Source organism: Loxodonta africana, chromosome 3 (assembly GCF_030014295.1).
Source record: "Loxodonta africana isolate mLoxAfr1 chromosome 3, mLoxAfr1.hap2, whole genome shotgun sequence".
NCBI lineage: Eukaryota > Metazoa > Chordata > Mammalia > Proboscidea > Elephantidae > Loxodonta > Loxodonta africana.
The window spans coordinates 188,528,753-188,543,295 of NC_087344.1; the positions used below are offsets into that span (position 1 = coordinate 188,528,753).

Here is a 14,543-nt window from a genome sequence, read left to right on the forward strand (position 1 = left end):
AAATAACTAGATCCTGATATGATTAATAAAAGAGAAATTAATTTGAAAACAAGATTTATAGTGTTTCTCCATCAGCATTTAATAAAAATGTTACCCCTTGCAAATTTGAAACACCACTGTTACCATGTAGGAAATGGCATATACAGATATAATATTTCTGCATTCTTTTCCATTGCATTCATCTATTCCTTTGCTATACTGTTTTCATTACAGCAACCCTGTGCATATTTTTCCACCACTTTTCCGTCAGTTTGTTGTACTGTTGTGGCTTGCATGTTGCTGTGATGCCAGAAGCTATGCCACCAGTATTTCAGATATCAGCAGGGCCACCTATGGTGGACAGGTTTCAGCGGAGCTTCTAGACTAAGACAGACTAGAAAGAAGGACCTGGCAGTCTACTTCTGAAAAGAGTTAGCCAGTGAAAACCTTATGAATAGCAGCAGAACATTGCCTGATATCGGGCTGGAAAATGAGCCCCTCAGGTTGGAAGGCACTCAGAATAAAACTGGGGAAGAGATGCCTCCTGAAAGTAGAGTTGACCTAAATGACATGGATGGAGTCAAACTTTTGGGACCTTCATTTGCTGGTGTGGCATGACTCAAAATGAAAAGAAACAGCTGCAAACATCCATTAATAATTAGAACATGGAATGCATGAAGTATGAATCTAGGAAAACTGGAAGTCTTCAAAGATGAAATGGAACTAATAAAGGTTTACATCCTACACCTTAGCTGAAATGGATGAAATTGGTATTGGTCATTTTGAATTGGACAATCATATGGTCTGCTACACCAGGAATGACAGATTGAAGAGGAATGGTGTCACATTCATTGTCAAAAAGAATATTTCAAGATCTGTCCTAAAGTCCAGTGCTGTCAGTGACAGGATAACATCCATATGCCTACAAGGAAGACCACTTAATATGACTCTTATTCAAGTTTATGCACCAACCCCTGAGACCAAAGATGAAGAAGTTGAAGATTTTTACCAACTTCTGCGTTCTGAAATTGACCAAACATGTAATCAAGATGCATTGATAATTACTGGTGATTGGAATGCAAAAGTTGGAAACAAAGAAGAAGGATCAGTAGTTGGAAAATGGCCAAAACAACAGAAGGCTCTGCAACAGGTTCAGGCTGCTATGCAAGCTGCTCTGCCACTTGGGCCACATGATCCGACTGATCCAATGGTGCTTGAGGTGGCCGTGGTGGATAGAAATGCTGTTTGGAGTCTTTGGCAGGCTCCTATTGGTGAATCACAGTGCAGACCCTTAGGATCTTGGAGTAAAGACCTGCCATCCTCTGCGGATAACTACTCTCCTTTTGAGAAACAGCTTTTGGCTTGTTACTGGGCCTTACTAGAGGCCGAATGCTTAACCGTGGGACACCAAGTCACCATGTGGCCTGAGCTGCCCGTCATGAACTAGGTGTTGTCTGACCCACAGAGCCATAAAGTTGGACATGCACAATAGCACTCCATCATTAAATAGAAGTGGTATGTACAAGATTGGGCCTGAGCAGGACCTGAAGGCACAAGTAAATTGCATGAGGAAGTGGCCCAAATGCCCATGGTCTTCACTCCCGTCACATTACCTTCCTTCTCCTAGTTTGCACCTATGGCCTTGTGGGAAGTTCTTTACAACCAGTTGACTGAGGAAGAGAAATCTCATGCCTAGTTTACAGATGGCTCTGTGTGGTATGCAGATACCACTCAAAAGTGGACAGTGGTAGCACTACAGCCCCTTTCTGGGACATCCCTGAAGGACAGCAGCGAAGGGAAGTCCTCCCAGTGGGCAGAACTTCGAGCAGTGTATCCGCTCATTTTGCTTGGAAGGAAAGACAGCCAGATATGTGATTGTATACTGATTCATGGGCTATGGTAAATGCTTTGACTGGGTGTCAGGGACTTGGAAGGAACGTGATTGGAAAATTGATGACAAGGAAGTATGGGGAAGAGGCATGCGGACAAACCTCTCTGATTAGGCCAAAGAAGCGAAGATGTTTTTATCTCATGTGAATGCTCACCAAAGGGTGACCTTGGCAGAAGAGGATTTTATCGATAAAGTGGAGAGGATGACACGTTCTGAGGATACCAGTCAGCCTCTTTTCCCTGCCACTCTGTCATTGCCCAATGGGCTCATGAAAAAAGTGGCCATGTTAGCAGGGATGGAGGTTATGCATGGGCTCAGCAACATGGCCTTCCACTCACCAAGGCTGACTTGGCTGCGGCCATGGTTGAGTGCTCAATCTGCCATTAGCAGAGACCAACACTGAGTCCCCAATATGGCACCATTCCTAGGGGTGATCAGCCAGCAGCCTGGTGACAGGTTGATTACATTGGATCACTTCCATCATGGAAGGGGCAGTGTTTTGTTCATACTGGAATGGACACTTACTCTGGATATGGATTTTCCTTTCCTGCATGCAATGCTTCTGCCAAGACTACCATCTATGGCCTTACAGAATGCCTTATCCACCATCATGGTATCCCACACAGCATTGCCTTGGATCAAGGAATTCACTTCACAGCAAATGAAGTGTGACAGTGGGCTGTGCTCATGGAATTCACTTCAGGATAATGGAGAACATGCCAGGTAGGTTGCGGCAGTGTCCTCCAGGAGGCTGTATATGCTCTAAATCAGCATCCTCTGCTGTTTCTCCCATAGCCAGGATTCATGGGTCCAGGAATCAAGGGGTGGAAATGGGAGTGGCACCACTCATTCTTGCTCCTATTCACCTACTGGCAAAATTTTTGCTTCCTGTCCCCACAACCCTATGCTCTGTGGATTTAGAGGTCTTAGTTCCAAAGGGAGGGATGCTCCCACCAGAGACACAGCACTGATTCCATTGAACTGGATGTTAAGAATGCCAGCTGGCCATTTTAGGCTTCTCCTTATGCCTCTGGGTCAACAGGCAAAGAAGGGAGTTACCATATTGGCTGGTGTGATTGATCCTGATTACTAAGAGGAAATAGGATTGATATTACATAACGGAGGTAAAGAATAGTATGTCTGGAATGTGGAAGATTCCTTAGGACGTCTCTTAGTACTACCATGCCCTTTGATTAAAGTCAATGGAAAACTATAGCAACCCAATTCCAACATGACTACTAATGGCCTAGACCCTTTAGGAATGAAGGTTTGGGTCACCCCACCAGGCAAAAAACTACAACCAGCTCAGGTGCTTTCTGAGGGCAAAGGGAGTATGGAATGGGTGGCGGAAGAAGGTAGTTCTGAATACCAGCTATGACCATGTGACCAGTTGCAGAAATGAGGACTAGTTATTTTTAGTATTTCTTTGCTTTGTTATATCTGTGTGTGTTGGTGTGCGTGTGTGTGTGTATCTATATATGTATATATATAGAAGAAAATACCTTTTTCTTTTATTTCATTACTTATTATAAAATATAGGATGTAAATGGGGCTAGTGCTTTTTTGGTTGTATGTTGTATCATGTTAGATGCAGGTATGACTTTATAATTGTCTTTATTTAGAGATTATGGTTTAAGGAGATGTGTACAAGTGTCAAGTTGACAAAAGGTAGACTGTGATGGTTAAGGTAATGTGTCAATTTGGCTAGGCCATTTTTCTTAGTTATCTAGTGCTGCTATAACAGAAATACCACGTATGGATGGCTTTGACAAACAAATTTATTCTCTCACAGTTTAGGAGGCTTTTTTTTTAATAGAGGTTTTATCTAGTGCTGCTATAACAGAAATACCACATATGGATGGCTTTAACAAACATAAATTTATTCTCTCACAGTTTAGGAGGCTAAAAGTCTGAATTCAGGGCACTAGCTCCAGGGGAAGACTTTCTCTGTCAGCTCTGGGGGAAGATCCTTGTCATCAGTCTTCTTTTGGTTCTAGGAGTTTTCCAGCACAGGGACACTGGGTCCAAATGACACGCTTCACACCCCTGGCTCTTCTTGCTTGGTGGTAATGAGGTCCTTCTCCTCTCTGCTTGCTTCTCTTTTTTATATCTCAAGAGAGATTGACTCAAGATACAACCTAATCCTGTAGTTGTGTCCTGCGTCATTAACATAACTGCCTCTAACCCTGCCTCATTAACTTCATAGAGGGTAGGATTTACGACACATGGGGAAATTATTTCAGATTACACAATGGAGGACAACCACACAATACTGGGAAACGTAGCCTAGCTAAGTTGGCACACATTTTGGAGGAACACAATTCAATCCATAACAGCTATGATTCTCAGTGGTTTGGGCAGATATTATGTAATCATCCTCCATTTTGTGATCTGATGTGAGCACCCCAACAGTTTAAAGGGGAGTTTCATTGGAGATGTGACCTGCCTCCAGTGTATGTGGATGTTCAAGCAAAGTTCGCTCCCTCTCGATCCTGCATCCAACTTGTCATCCTTGGACCTCTGGTTCTTGGGATGTGAGTTAGCAGCCTGCAATCTGACCTGCAGATTTTGGGATCCGCCAGCTCTCACAGCCCTGTGAGCCAGCAACCTGCTGCCTGACCTGCCAATTTTGGGTTTGTCAGCCCCTGAAACCACGTGAGTCAGGAGAAGCCTCCAGCCTGATGTCTGACCCATGGATTTGGGACTTGCCAGCCTCTACAACTGCGTGAGCCATTTCCTTGAAATAAATCTCTCCATATATATGTGTGAATGTATATATGTGTGTATATATATACGCGCTTCACTGGTTTTGCGCCTCTAGAGAGCCCACCCTAAGACATATACAAGTTTTTGTGTGAACACATTCTATCAGTCTTTTGGATATATCTAGGGATGGAATTGCTAGGTCATATAGTACTTGTATGTTTAGCTTTTTGAGGAACTGACAAACTTTTCCAAAGGGACTGCACCATTTACATTCCCACCAGCGATATGTAAGGGTTCTAATTTTTCCACATCCCCACCAACACTTGGTACTTTTTGTCTTTTTGATTATAACCATCTTTTTTTTTTTTTTTTTTTTTAGTGAGTTTGACGCCCTGGGGACTGGGTGGGTAGTGAGTTTGAAGTGGTATTTCTTTGTGATTTTGATTTGCATTTCCCTAATGACTAATGAAGGAGCCTGTGGTGCAGTGGTTAAGTGACCAGGTGCTAATCAAGAGGTAAGTGATTTGAACCCACCAGCCACTCTGGGAGAAAGATTCAGCAGTCAGCTTCCTTAAAGATTATAGCCTTGGAAACACCTATGGGGCTTCCAAACGCTACTCTGTTCTGTAGGGCCTCTATGAGTCAGAATTCACTCCGGGGGAATGGGTTTTTTAAATGACTAACAAAGGTCTCTAGGTGATGTAAACAGTTTACTCTTGGCTACTAACCTAAAGGTTGGCGGTTCAAACCCACGCACTTGTACCATGGAAGAAAAGTCCTGGTGATCTGCTTCTGTTAAGATTACAGGCAAGAAAACCTTATGGAGCAGTTCTACTCTGTAACACATGGGATCGCTATGAGTCAGAATCAACTTGATAGCAACTAACAACATCGACAGTGACTAATCATGAGTCCCTGGGTGGTGCAAAAGGTTAACTGGGACTTGGATACTGAGGCCCGGAGGTACCTCGGAAGAAAGGCCTGGTGATCTACTTATAAAAAGTCAGCCAGGAAATGGGGAGCAACTGCTACTGGGTATGGGGTTTCTTTTTGGGGTGATGAAAATGTCCTGGAACTAGACAATGGAGATGGCTGCACAAGCTTGTGAATATGTTAAAAAGCCACTGGAACTATGGAGCATAGTTCTATTCTACCACACATGGGATCACTATGAGTTGATGTCAACTGCATGGGAACTGGTTTGGTTACTCGACTCATGATGTTGAATATCTTTTTAGTTGCATGTATTCAAATCCTTTCCCCATTTTTTAACTGGGTTATTTTTCTTTTTATTGTTGAATTGTAAAAGTTCTTTGTGTTTTAGGGATAATGTCCCTTATCAGATATATAATTTGCAAATATTTTCTCCCGTTCTGTGGATTGTCTTTTCACCTTCTTGATAGTATCCTTTGAAGCACATATGTTTTTTAATTTTGCAGAAGCATTGTTTTTATTTTTAAACTTGGGAAGTAGCTACATGTTTACAATAATAATTCTTCCCAGCGAGGAATGTGGTGTGATTTTCCATTTTGTGGAGTCTTGTTTTATGCCCTTCATAAATCTTAGACAATGTTCATCTGGATTTTGGTACCTGTCTATTTGAAATGTTTTAAAATATTTGTGGTTTTCTATGTGGTGTGATTTTCCATTTTGTGGAGTCTTGTTTTATGCCCTTCATAAATCTTAGACAATGTTCATCTGGATTTTGGTACCTGTCTATTTGAAATGTTTTAAAATATTTGTGGTTTTCTATTTTTATTTTTATTGTACTTTAGATGAAGGTTGACAGAACAAAATAGTTTCTCATCAAATAGTACCAAGTATTGTTTTATGACATTGGTAAACCACCCCACAACATGTCAACACTCTCCCTTCTCAACCTTAGGTTCCCTATTACCAGCTCTATTTGAATTTTTTCATAAGTATTTAAAATTTTTGGCAACTATTTTTTTTTATTGTGCTTTAGGTGAAAGTTTACAAATTAAGTCAGTCTCTCATACAAAAATTATACACACCTTGCTTTGTACTCCCAGCTGCTGTCCCCTTAATGAGACAGCACATTCCTTCTCTCCACCCTGTATTCCCCATGTCCATTCAACCAGTTCCTGACCCCCTCTGCCTTCTCATCGCACCACCAGCCACCAGATGGGAGTTCCCCACATGGGCTCAAGTGTCCACATGAGCCAAGAAGCTCACTCATCACCAGTATCATTGTCTATCTTACTGTCTAGTCCAATCCCTGTCTGTAGACTTGGCTTTGGGAATGGTTCCAATTTGGGGCTAACAAAGGGTCCGGGGACCATAACTGTCAGGGTCCCTCCAGTCTCAGTAAGACCATTAAGTTTGGCAGCTATTTTGAAAAACATCTAAATTTTCTTTTTAACAAGTTATTTTTAGTATAAAAGAAATTCATTGTTCTTAGGCGTCATCAAGTCGCTTTTCAACTCATAGGGACTGCACATGACAGCGTAGAACTGCCCCATAGTGGTTTCCTAGGCTGTAATTCTTAATGAGAGCAGATCACCAGATTTTTTTCTCCTGCGGAGTGGCTAGTGGACTCATTACCAGCCGGGCACCTACCCATTGTGCCACCAGGGCTCCTTATAAAAGAAATCTACTGCTAAACTCTACATAGTTCCAGTAATTTTTGAGTCAAATCTCATGGATTGGCAAAACAGTATAGTGGGCAATAGCACACACTGCCTAAGTTCAAATCCCTGTGACTCTGCAGTTTCCTAGTGCTCATTTGAGTGCAGGCCACTTACTACCAACTCTAAGGCAGTGACATCTAAGAGATCCCGTATGTTGTAGGAGAAGCAGCAAAACTAACTTGTCATTGTTAGGTGCCATCCAGTTAGTTCTGACAGAACAAAGCACTGCCCGGTCCTGCACCATCCTCGCAATTGTTGCTATGTTTGAGCTCATTGTTGTAGCTACTGTGTCAGTCTATCTCATTGAGGGTCTTCCTCTTTTTTGCTGGCCCTCTGCTTTACCAAGGATGATGTCCTACTCCAGGGACTGGTCCCTTCTAATAACCTGTCCAAAGTATGTAAGATGAAGTCTCGCCATCCTCGCTTCTAAAGAGCATTCTGGCTGTACTTATTCCAAGACAAATTTGTTCATTTTTCTCTCGTTGCATAGTATATTCAGTATTCTTTGCCAACACCATAATTCAAATCCATCAATTCTTCTTCGGTCTTCCTTATTCATTGTCCAGCTTTCACATGCATATGAGGTGATTGAAAATACCATGGCCTGGGTTGGGTGCACCTTAGTCCTCAAAGTGACATCTTTGCTTTTGAACACTTTAAAGAGGTCTTTTGGAGCAGATTGCCCAATGCAATATGTCGTTTGACTTCTTGACTGCTGCTTCCATGGGTACTGATTGTGGATCCGAGTAAAATGAAATCCTTGACAACTTCAATCTTTTCTCTGTTTATCATGATGTTGCTTATTGGTCCAGTTGTGAGGCTTTTTGTTTTCTTTATGTTAAGGTGTAAGCCATACTGAAGGCTGAGGTCTTTGATTTTCATCAGTAAGTGCTTCAAGTCCTCTTCACTTTCAGCAAGGAAGGTTATGTCGTCTGCAGACTGCAGGTTGTTAATGAGTCTTCCTCCAATCCTGATGCCACGTTTTTCTGCATGTACTCCCCCTTCTCAGATTATTTGTTCAGCATACAGATTGAATAAGTATGATGAAAGGATACAATCCTGACACACACCTTCCCTGAATTTAAACCACGCGGTATCCCCTTGTTCTGTTTGAATGACTGCCTCTTGGTCTATGTAAAGGCTCCTCATGAGTACAATTAAGTGTTCTGGAATTCCCATTGTTTGCGATGTTATCCATAATTTGTTATGACCCACACAGTCAAGTGCCTTTGCATAGTCAATAAAACACAGAAAAACATCTTTCTGGTATTCTCTGCTTTTACCCAGTATCCATCTGACATCAGCAATGATATCCCTCATTCCACATCCTCTTCTCGATCCAGCTTGAATTTCTGGCAGATTCCTGTCGATATACTACTGCAACTGCTTTTTAATTCAGCAGAGTTTTAGTTGTGTGTGATATTAATGATATTGTTCATTAATTTCCTCATTCTTCTGGATCACCTTTCTTTGGCATAGGCATGAATATGAATCTTATCCATTCTGTTCGCCAGGTAGCTGTCTTCCAGATTTCTTGGCATGGATGAGTGAGCTGTTCCCGCGCTGTATCTGTTGAAACTTCTCAACTGGTATTCCGTTAATTCCTGGAGCCTTGTTTTTCACCAGTACCTTCAGTGCAGCTTGGACTTCTTCCTTCAATACTGTCTTGGTTATCTAATACTGCTATAACAGAAATAACCAAAAGGATGGTTTTAACAAACAAGTTTATTCTCTCACAATCTAATAGGCTAGAAGTCCAAATTAAGAGTGCAAGCTCCAGGGGAAGGTGTTCTCTCTCTCTTGGCTCTGGAGGAAGGCCCTTGTCATCAATCTTCCTCTGGTCTAGGAGCATCTCAGTGCAGGGACCCCAGGTCCAAAGGACACACTCTGCTCCTGGCACTACTTTCTTGGTAGTATGAGGTCTCTCTGTCTCTCTGCTCGCTTCTCTCTTTTATATCTTAAAAGAGATTGGCTTAAGACACAACCTAATCTAGATTGAGTCCTCCCTCATTAATAAAACTGTCTCTAATCTTGCCTCATTAACATCATAGAAGTAGAATTTACAACACATAGGACAATTATACAAGATGACAAAATGGTGGACAGTCACACAATACTGGAAATCATGGCCTAGCCAAGTTGGCACTTATTTTTGGGAGACACAATTCAATCCATGAAAAATATCATCTGGTCTTGATCGTATGCTACCTCCTGAAGTGGTTGAAAGTCGACCAATTCTTTTTGGTACAGTGACTCTATATTCCTTCCATCTTCTTTTGATGCTTCCTGTGTCATTTGATATTTTGTCCATAGAATCCTTCACTATTGCAACAACTCGAGGCTTGAATTTTTTCTTCATTTCTTTCAGTTTGAGAAATGCCAAGTATATTCTTCCCTTTTGGATTTCTAACTCCAGCTCTTTACACATTCATTATGATACTTTACTTTGTTTTCTTGAGCTCACCTGTGCAATTTTCTGTTCAGCTCTTTTACGTCATCATTTTTTGTGTTTGCTTTAGCTACCCTACACTGAAGAGCAAGTTTCACAGTCTCTTCTGACATCTCTTTTGGTCTTTTCTTTCTTTCTTACACTCTGTTAAAAGTCAAAGTAAGGGAGGAGGTGGGGCCAAGGTGGCGGAATAGCCAGATGGTTCCTGTGATTCCCCTTACAACAAAAACCAAAAAAAACAAGTGAAATGGTTATATTTATGACAAGCTATTTTTTAGGAGCTCTGAACATCAAAGGCAAGGTTACAAGAGGGTCTGAGCGGCAGGGGGAGGGTTCAGAAGCGGAGAGGAGTTACTGGTCCTGAATTGCCGGGATCCCTCAGGCACCATTCCTGTGAGTTCCTGTGCCAGGCTGGTGGTAGCGTTCGGCTGCAGTTTCCTCAGGGAGAAGCGACCAGCTGCACAGCCTACTCACACCTCCAGAACCAGAGAAGAACGGTGCTCTCGGCAAAAGCTAAGTACACATATATATTTTAACATGTCCCCAGCCCCCAAGCCAACTTCAGTGGCTGTTGATTTCCCTGAGCCTGAGATAGGCCCTATTAAGCACCCTGAGCCATCCTCCTGGCCTTGGAGTAGGAATAAATTCACAATTGGGTGAAAAGATAATTTGCCAGGTCCACTAACCTGGGGAGCCCAGGACAGAAGCAGCTCCTGTCCAGGCATAAACACTCTGTGGACATTGAATACCTTTTCCCCCTTCATGGTCCTGTGTGGAACTATTTCTGGAGAATAGACCCTTGTTGGCAGACTGCAACCATTTCAGCTCTGTGGCAAAGGTGTGCGTGTTTGATATTTGACACCACTTTGCCTATTAAACAGGGTCCTCACCTACCCACATCAGGGGCATAAGGACTGGTGGCTCCACTCAGGTCACCCAGCCAACCGCGACAGGGGCCCAAGGATAACTGGTACCTCCCAGTCCTTACAACCAAAAGCACTGGGTGTCCAAGGTCCGTCTGCAGAACCCGCCCACCTGTACACTCTGGGGAACAGGGACATGCTTTCCTCACAGACACTCAGGACAGTTCTCAGCCCCCTGTCTTGTTCAGAGTGTGACCCCTGGAGCAATCAGATACCAGTATATACGCCAATCACCCCTGCCCCTCTAAGACTGTAGGACAGAGCCTGTACCGCACACTTGATGATTGGCTACCTGGACAACTGAGCTGAATTCATACAAGAAAAGTGAACGGACTCAGACTGATATACCTGATAACAGCTCTAGGCATCTGGTGACAGGATGTCAGAACTTCAAAGGTGAAAATAATCAGGCTAGCTCACTCAAGCAACCCATTGGGGCATATCAAAACAAAACAAAGCAATAAGCCAGGATATAGTAAGCAAACATAAACTAATACAATAACTTATAGATGGCTAGGAGACAACAATCAATATCAAGTGGCATAAAGAAACAGACTATGATAGCTTCAACAAGGTCTCAAAACAAAGAATCAATGGATCTTCTGGATGAAGGTGCCTTCCTGGAATTACCAAAGGCAGAATTCAAAAGATTAATATACAGAACTCTTCAAGACATCAGGAACAAGATTAGGAAGGAGACCAGGCAATACGCAGAACAATCCAAGGAACACACAGATAAAGTAGTTGAAAAAATTAAAAAGGTTATTCAAGAACATAATGAAAAATTTAATAAGCTGCAAGAATCCATAGAGAGACAGAAATCAGAAATTCAGAAGATTATCAATAAAATTACAGAATTAGACAATTCAATAGGAAGCCAGAGGAGAACGGACCAAGTGGAAGGCAGAATTGGTGAGCTTGAACATAAAGCACTTGGTGCCAATATATTTGAAGAAAAATCAGATAAAAGAATTTTAAAAAATGAAGAAACCTTAAGAATCATGTGGGACTCTATTAAGAGAAATAACCTACGAGTGATTGGAGTACCAGAACAGAGAGGGATAACAGAAAATACAAAGAGAATTGTTGAAGATTTGTTGGCAGAAAACTTCCCTGATACCGTGAAAGATGAGAAGATATCTATCCAAGATGCTCATCAAACTCCACATAAGGTAGATTTTAAAAAGAAAGTCATCAAAACATATTATAATCAAACTTGCCAAAACCAAAGGTAAAGAGAGAATTTTAAGAGCAGCTAGGGATAAACAAAAAGTCACCTACAAAGGACAGACAATAAGAATAAGCTCAGACTACTCGGTAGAATCCATGCAGACAAGAAGGCAATGGGATGACGTATAAAGTACTGAAGGAAAAAAAATTTCCAGCCAAGAATCATGTATCCAGCAAACTGTCTCTCAAATATGAAGGTGAAATTAGGACATTTCCAGATAAATAGAAGTCTAGGGAATTCATAAAAACCAAACCAAAACTGCAAGAAATACTAAAGGGAGTTCTTTAGTTAGAAGATCAATACTATCAGGTATCGACCCAAGACTAGAACACTGGACAGAGCAATTAGAGGTCAACCCAGACAGGGAAGTCACAAAAATAAATCAAGATTAAAAAAAACACTCAAAACAGAGAAACAGCAATATTATTAGGTAAAAAAAGACAACATTAAAACAAGAAAGTGAGACTAAGAAATGTAGTCAGAGATCTTTCATATGGAGAGGAAGACAAGGCAATATAAAGAAATAAAAGTTAGGTTTAAACTTAGAAAAATAGGGGTAAATATTAAGGTAACCACAAAGGAGACTAACTATCCTACTCATCAAAAGAAAATACAAGAAAAAAATAGAGACTCAGCAGAACCAAATTCAACAACAATGAATATGAGGAAAAGACAATATATAAAGATAACTACTTAGCACAAAAAATTAAATGGAAGAGAGAAACTATCAACAGCACACAAAAAAAGACATCAAAATGACAGCACTAAACTCATACCTATCTATAATTATGCTGAATGTAAAAGGGCTAAATGCACCAATAAAGAGACAGAGAATGGCAGAATGGATAAAAAACATGATCTGTCTACATGCTGCCTAAAAGAGACACACCTTAGACTTACAGACACAAACTAAAACTCAAAAGGATGGAAAAAAATGTATCAAGCAAACAAACAAAAAAGAACAGGAGTGGCAGTATTAATTTCTGATAAAATAGACTTTAAAGTTAAATCCACCACAAAGGACAAGGAAGGACACTATATAATGATTAAAGGGATAATATACCCAGAGGATATAACCATATTAATATATTTATGCACCCAGTGAAGGGATGCAAGATTCAAACAAACTCCAACAGCGTTGAAAAATAAGATAGACAGCTCCACAATTATGTTAGTCTAGTAGGAGACTTCAACACACGACTTTCAATGAAGGACAGGACATCCAGTAAGAAGCTCAATAAAGACACGGAACATCTAAATGTCACAGTTAACCAACTTGACCTCATAGACATATACAGAACACTCCAACCAACAGAAGGCAAGTATACTTTCTTTTCTAGTGCACATGGAACATTCTCTAGAATAGATCACATAATTAGGTCATAAAGAAAGTCTTAGCAGAATCCAAAACATCAAAATATTACAAAGCATCTTCTCTGACCGTAAGGCCATAAAAGTAGAAATCAATAACGGAAAAAGCAGGGAAAAGAAATCAAACACTTGGAAACTGAATGATATCCTACTCAAAAATGACTGGGTTATAGAAGACATTAAGAATGAAATAAAGAAAGTCATAGAATCCAATGAGAATGAAAACACTTCCTATCAGAACCTTTGGGATACAATGAAAGCAGTGCTCAAAGGTCAATTTATATCAATAAATGCACACATCCAAAAGGAACAAAGGGTCAAAATCAAAGAATTATCCCTACAACTTGAACAAATAGGAAAAGAGCAACAAAAGTAACCCTCAGGCACCAGAAGAGAGCAAATAATAAAAATTAGAGCAGAATTAAATAAAATAGAAAACAGAAAAACAATTGAAAGAGTTAACAAGACCAAAAGCTGGTTCTTTGAAAAAATTAACAGAATTGATAAACCATTGTCCAAACCGACAAAAGAAAAACAGGAAAGGAAGCAAATAACCTGAAAAATAAATGAGACGGGTGATATCCCAAGAGACCCAATTGAAATTAAAAGAATCATATCAGATTACTATGAAAAGTTGTACTGTAACAGATTTGAAAACCTAGAAGAAATGGATGAATTCCTCGAAACACCCTACCTACCTAAAGTAACACAAACAGAAGTAGAACAAATAAATAGACCCATAACAAAGAAGAGACTGAAAAGGTAATAAAAACTCCCAACCAAAAAAAGCCCTGGCCCGTATGGCTTCACTGCAGAGTTCTACCAAACTTACAAAGAAGAGTTAACACCACTGCTACTAAAGGTATTTCAGAGCACAGAAAAGGACGGAATACTTCCAAACTCATTCTATGAAGCCAGCATATCCCTGATACCAAAACCAGGTAAAGACACCACAAAAGAAAATTACAGACCTATATCCCTCATGAACATAGATGCAAAAATCCTCAACAAAATTCTAGCCAATAGAATTCAACAACATATCAAAAAAAAAAAAAATTCACCATGACCTAGTAGGATTCATACCAGATATACAGGGATGGTTCAACATTAGAAAAACAATTAATATAATCCATCATATAAACAAAACAAAAGACAAGAACCACATGATTTTATTGATTGATGCAGAAAAGGCATTTGACAAAGTCCAACACCGATTCATGATAAAAACTCTCAGCAAAATAGGAATAGAAGGAAAATTCCTCAACATAATAAAGGGCATTTATACAAAGCCAATAGCCAACATCATCCTAAATGGACAGTCCGAAAGCATTCTGCCTGAGAA

At 40.6% G+C, this 14,543-nt stretch overlaps 1 long non-coding RNA gene across 1 annotated transcript in view; it reads left to right on the plus strand.

The window, feature by feature from the left end:
- LOC135230813 (uncharacterized) overlaps positions 1 to 14,264 on the plus strand; it is a 16,000-nt gene extending 1,736 nt beyond the window's left edge. Inside the window, exon 2 of the long non-coding RNA XR_010321551.1 lies at positions 214 to 14,264. This is a non-coding gene — a long non-coding RNA (uncharacterized LOC135230813). The remainder of the gene's footprint in view (positions 1 to 213) is intronic.
- Positions 14,265 to 14,543: the final 279 nt, after the last annotated feature.